Source organism: Phalaenopsis equestris, unplaced genomic scaffold, assembly GCF_001263595.1.
Source record: "Phalaenopsis equestris unplaced genomic scaffold, ASM126359v1 Scaffold000053, whole genome shotgun sequence".
Taxonomy (NCBI): Eukaryota; Viridiplantae; Streptophyta; class Magnoliopsida; order Asparagales; family Orchidaceae; genus Phalaenopsis; species Phalaenopsis equestris.
Window position 1 is genome coordinate 217,739 of NW_018164495.1, and position 6,916 is coordinate 224,654.

General features: G+C 38.2%; 1 pseudogene; it reads right to left on the reverse strand.

The window, feature by feature from the left end:
• Positions 1-6,916, reverse strand: part of LOC110019164 — a 28,398-nt pseudogene that overhangs the window by 21,212 nt on the left and 270 nt on the right.

Genomic DNA, 6,916 nt, shown 5'->3' on the forward strand with positions numbered 1-6,916 from the left:
TTTGCTGTTGAAGATGGTCGTGTTGCCCACCGCGTTAGCTCCAAGTTCCTTGTCGTGACGAGTTCAAGTTTTCTAGGGTGTCAGGTTATGATGTCAAATAAAGCGGCCATATGGTTGTAGTTCGTTAAACATTCTAGGGGAACGGGTTGAAGTTGTATAGTGTATAGAATGACAATAGAGTATGTAGTATAGGACAAATAGTAGAGTATGCAGTAAAGAGAACAATACAACATGCGGTATAAAGAAAAACAGACGGTACAACAGGAAAGTGATTGCAAGAAAGTAACATGCTGTAAATATAAATCAAACCTGCATACCAAGGGGGTCTGCTGTTCCTTAGATGTAACTGATGCAACATGTACAAATAACAAAATTTGAGGAAACATGTTGAAATGCATTATATAAACGAGAGCAAGGAAGAAAAGAAACGTCACTCGGAAAACTCGAGAAAGAACGGTAAATGACCCACGATGGAAAATTCAGGAAAAATCAACGAATAATCCATGACGAAAAGCTCGAGAAAATTGATGAGTAATAATTCAAATAGAATCCTCAAAACCTCGGGAAAATCCCGGAGAAAAGACCACGAGTACTTTATCCAAAAATTTTGATAAAACATATGAAAAAGTATAAAAAGAGGGGTCCGCAAGCACTCGGGTAAAGCTAGGCTTAGATATATGTTTCTAGTCGAGGGTCGTCAAAGGCTACTCGGTCATCCAGATGTATAAAGCCCGCCACTCAACTAGAAGGGTGTCCTATTGAAACAAATTTAAGAGGGTACTCCTTAGCCCAAACAGGTAATCAACAGGTGGACAACCAATGTTTAAAATGTATTTAAAATTTATATTTTTAGCATGCACATAAATTTCAAACATACAAAAGTGGGTTGTATCAATTTTGTTTGTAGTATATATATATATATATATATATATTTGTTTGAAAAAGGTGTATCCGTTCTTATCAAATTTGTTTTTATTAGTTTTGAAAGTGTAGTTGTCCACGAGTCGATCATACTGTCGGGCGTAGGACTACCAACAACTTAAGAAAGTACGGGTCAACTCCCGCTAGTCTTATGTCGGTGCATGATATTACATCTAACGGTTCACCGGGTCCTTGGGGGGGTGTCCCGATGTCATACGATGGAACATCATTCCGCTCTACCACCGATGTGCCTTTGTTATCACCTCTAAGCCCCAAAACAAAATCGAACTACTTGCGACCTTGCTTGATGGTTTCACGTATAGCAAAAGGCTATACGTGGACACTTATGTATCAGACATAAACATCAAAAACCAAACCAAGAAGCAAGGAAAAAAAGAACAAAAATGGGGTGAGAGAGGAGGGACTGATCCACCTAAAACATCGAAAAGAATGTAGGATGAATCAGCTCTTAAAACTCATGACGAAAAGACCTGAAAAGGAAGATCCGAAGATTCTTGAATCAATCCGAAAGGATATCACTTTCTTTCATTTTTATAAGTGGTTTAACCCAAGTCAATGTGACGATCACACACAAATGACCTCCGAACGCCGACGTCCAGACCCCAAAGATATCTTTTATGAAATCAATTTGTTTCAATCAAACACTCTCCCAAATAGGACTTAAAAATCTTCCAAATTCCACAAATTGAAGAAAAGGAAAATGACCCGGAGAAGACCACCACTAGCATTTCCAAACTCATGCCGAATTTAAGGTTTTCCAACTCTCAAATTAATCAATAGCCTCATATATCAAATAAACATAGAACCTTCGGATAAAACTACATAAATGCTCGCGGCCGGGGTAACTAGGGACATCAGGGCACAAGAACACCCTAAAGGGGCTCATGGGTAAGGACTGCAAGAGGAGCAAATCTCAATAGTGAGTTCACGGGTAGGGCCAAAGGGGGAGGCTAACTCAACCACATCACAAACCCACGGCTAGGAACAATGAGATGAGAGGAATAGGCTCTCGGGTAAGGGCTGCAAGGCAACACACAAGCAAGGCAGACAATCGCCAATGGTACTCACAGGTAGGAGAGTGAACCCCACAAAGCTTTCAGATAAAGGTAGTAGGGAGAAGCCACCATGCCCACTACCAACCCCACACCAGGACTCAGAGGCTAGAATAAACATAAGACCAGAGAATCAAAGCCCAAACCGAGGCATATATCACAGTCAAACTAGGTCCAAGCAAATATCAAAACTGCAGTCTTATAAACTTACAAACCAATCCATCAAAACTAACTAGCAGTTCTCGAATAAGGACAACACAGTACACCAAAACAAGCTCTCGGGTAGGAGCTAAGGCCAACAAAAATCAAAACCCAAGTCACCTCTAGGGTAGGGGCAGGACAAGGCAAAACCGAGCTCCCAGCCAGAACCAAACCGAGCCACAGCTGAGGTTCAAACCCAGGCCATAACTAAAACTAAAAAACATCTCTATACCCTAAAGACATCAACATATAGGACTACCATATGTTTCAAACAAGAATAGCTATGGAACTACTCCAAATCAAAATAAATTCTTCTACAATATGTATTTTTAAGTCAAAAAAATGCTCACAAGATGCCAAAACCGAGGCCCTAGCAGGGGTTAAAGCAAATAAAACCAAACCCTCCCACAGCTATGGAGCAGGGGTAGGAATAAACACAAAAAATGGGCTCTTGGATAGGAGCTAAGGCAAGCAAACCGAGCCCCTAAACAAAGCCAAAAGCAAATTCCTCAAAGCCCATATGTGAAGCTTAAACAGTTAGGACAATGTTTCAACGAAAACCAAAAATCAAAATAAATTCTTCCACAATATGTATTTTTAAGCAAAAAAAACACTCACAAGATGCCAAAACCGAGCCCCTAGCAGGGGTTAAAGCAAATAAACCCAAACCCTCCCACAGCTATGGAGCATGGGTAGGAATAAACACAAAAAATGGGCAAATATCAAAACTGCAGTCTTATAAACTAAAAAATGAAAATGGGCTCTCGGATAGGAGCTAAGGCAAGCAAACCGAGCCCCTAAACAAAGCCAAAAGCAAATTCCTCAAAGCCCATATGTGAAGCTTAAACAGTTAGGACAATGTTTTAACCAAAACCAAAAGCCAAGCCTCAACAGAACCAACATTCCACGCCATTCCAAGGTGAAAACCGAGCCCCAATGGAGGCTAGAAACCAAAATTTTATAAGCTATAAATGTAGTTTACGACAATGAATCCAAACCCAGCCATGCTTAAGCAAACTGAAAACCAGCAGGGGCCAAAAATCAAGCCGCAGCTAAGACTCAAAATCAGGCCACAATGAAAGCTAGGAAAACACCTTCATGCCTTCAAAATATCAAAACATAGGGCCACCACATGCTTCAATTAAGAACAACTATAGAACTTTTTCAAATCAATATAAACTTATTCCTAGCATGCATTTTGAGCAAAACAAATCTGTGACATGTCAAAACCAAGCCTTTCTCATGCATGAAAGGTCAAATAACCCTTCCAATATGTCATGCTAGATAAGAATGAATGAAAAGCTTCATAATACATATCCCAACATGCTTGAAAGAGGAGTCAACATTATCTCAAAGTCATATTTTAATATTTCCAATTTGCTTCCCATAGAAATATGTCACAATAAACAGAAATATGCCATAGTTTCATCACCTTAAGCAAGTAGAGAAAAAAGAACTGATAACATGCCATACTTCCATCATTTTAAGCAAGTAATCAAGTCTAATTCCTAAAACATGCTCACATTTCCATCTTTAGATGCTTGAGTAAATGCATTTTAAAAAAGGCGCAATACTAGGCTAGCATGCTATATTATCCACAGTACCAAGCTCTAGGGGCTCGACAGAGAGAATCGAGAAGAGGCAAGGCACAGGGGGGAGAAGGTACCTTCTTGAAGCAAAAAGAAAGTAACACAGAAACTTTTAAAAGCACTTCTCAACTCCGACTCCTCTTCCAACAGTAAGAGGAAGCCAACCCAAGCACACCAACCCAAGCACAGAAAGCTAAAGAAATAAGTGAGAAAGAAAAATAGCTGAGTTTTCCCTCCCTCAGAGATTTTTTTTTTGGCCTCCTGAAATGCTCTAAGTAGAGCTTAATATAAACGGGAGGAGGAGGAGCGATCGAAAGATCGTATACGGTTCGAGGAATCGAACGGAGCAGACGCTCCATTCGCATGCGAGCAGCTCGAGAAGCAGAGAGAAAGTTCCCAGAAGGGAATAGGATCCACAACAATGAAAAGGGGATGAGTCATCTGCGAGATTGTCTCGCGTGCGAGAGGGACGAGCGTGGGAATCCAGCGGCACAGGCGGGCGAGAGACGGACCGAGCGAACGAGCCACGTTAGGGTTGAGGCCCGCGGGTTCGAGAGAAAGAAGGGAGGAGGGGGGAAGATAGATTTAGTTTTTGGGATTAATAAATAATAATAATAATAATAATAATAATAATAATAATAATAATAATAATAATAATAATAATAATAATAATAATATATTATTTATTATTATAATTAACACTTAAATGTGTATTTTTCCTCAGACGTATCGTTGCGGTGAAACGAACGTCCCCCTTAGGCAAAATCGACGTTCCGGACGCGTCGACGCAGTACGTTTCGTCATCTGAAGTCATTTAGGCAACCTCATCGATGATCGGGACAAAAACGCGTCGCGACCCAAATCACGTCAAAAACTCGGCTTGAGCTCAATCAAACATGACGACGAAGAGCATGCGGCGCTAGATCCACACGTACGGTCAATCCTAAGGCCATCAGTCCTATAGGGATGCTCTCTGAGCTCCCTCACAGTAGCCCCACCTGCTAAGTGCTAGAGGTAAAAAACTACCATGCGGAACGTAAGTCGAGCAAAGAAAAACTCAGAATTTCTAACTGAAAGAGCTCCTTTGCTAGTTTTCTAGGAATAGTCGACATGATAATCCTACGTCTAGAACCTAGGCTATCAAAAAGGAGAGATTAGGCTTCCGCCAAAAGTGAGGTCAACAATGACTTGATGTATTTTGGGAATTGGACATTATCATTTAAGGTTATATACGTGATTAACTATTTAATGTTCATCTATGGAATCAACAAGTGAATTACTTGATGATTGATATTATAGTGTTTCTTGTACATAAATAGCTAGACCTATTTTGGGAATTGGAGTAATCATTCTAAGTTATATACAAATAAATGGCTTGATGTATTTTGGGAATTGGATATTATCATTTAAGGTTATATACATGATTCGCTATTTAATGTTCATCTAGTGAATCAACAAGTCAATTGATGATTGATAATGTAGTATTTCTTGTAGATAAATAGCTAGACCTATTTTGGGAAATTGGACATTGATTTATTATTCAAATTTTTATACAAATAAATAGCTTGATGCATTTAGGGAATTGGACATTATCATTGAAAGTTTTATAAATGATTAACTATTTGATGTTCATCTAATGATTAAAAGACTGATAAAATTAGGTTGCTACAATCTTTTTTATAACAATATTTTGGCCGAAATAAATATTTTTTGATTTTGGGGAATTTCAGATGAATGAGATTTCTATGCGTGCTCAAACAAGTTGAGGATTGTAGTGTTTCTTATAGATAAATAGCTAGACCTGTTTTGGGAATTGGAATTTGAATAATCATTCAAAGTTGTATAAAAATAAATAGCTAGATGTATTTTGGGAATTGGACATTATCATTTAAAATTGTGTGAATGTTAATTATTTAATGCTCATCTACTGAATCAAAAAGTCAATTAATTGATGATTGATATTGTAGCGTTTCTTGTTGGATAACTAGCTAAACCTATTTTTGGAATTGGACATTCAATAATCATTCAAGGTTGTATACAAATACATAGCTTGATGTATTTTGGGAATCAGACATTATCATTTAAAGTTGTATAAATGATTTTACTTTTCAATGTTAATCTACTGAATCAAAAAGTCAATTAATTGATGATTGATATTATAGTGTTTCTTGTAGATAAATAGCTAGACCTATTTTGGGAATCAGACTTTGAATAATCATTCAAAGTTGTATACAAATAAATAGCTAGATGTATTTTGGGAATTGGACATTATCATTTAAAGTTGTGTGAATGTTAACTATTTAATGTTCATCTACTGAATCAAGAAGTCAATTAATTGATGATTGATATTGTAGTGTTTCTTGTTAGATAACCAGCTAAACCTATTTTGGGAATTGGACATTGAATAATCATTCAAGGTTATATTCAAATAAATAGCTTGATGTATTTTGGGAATTAGACATTATCATTTAAAGTTGTATAAATGATCAACTTTTCAATGTTCATCTACTGATTAAAGGAATAATAAAATTAGGTTGCTGCAATCTTTTTTATAGCAATATTTCGGCCAAAATAAGTACTTCCGACTTTGGGGAGTTTCAGGTGATTGAGATTTCTATGTCTGCTTAAACAAGTTGAGGAGGTTAACATACCTTTTGTGGAACTGAAGATATGATTTTGTTTAACAAGTCAATTATGCATTTTCTATAAAACATTGTTGACCTCACTTTTGGTTGAGGTTTAGTCTCTCCTCTTTAAATATCTTAGGATCTAGCCGTAGGACTTTCCTGTCGAAAACTAGCAAATGAGCTCTCCCCGTTAGAAATTTCGAGCTTTTCTTCGCTCGACTTAAAATTCCGCATAGTAGTTTTGACCTCTAGCATCTAGTAGGTGGGGCTACTGTGAGGAAGCTCAATGAGCATCCCTATAGAACTGTTGACCTTAGGATTGACTGTACGCGTTGATCAGACGCCGTCGTGCTCTTTGCCGTCCTATTTGATTGAAATCGAGCCGAGTTTTTGACGCGGTCCGAGTCGCTACGCGTTTTTGTCCCGATCGTCGATGAGGTTGCCTAAACAACTCCGGTTGACGAAACAGACTGCGCCGACGCGTCCGGAACGTCGATTTTGCCTA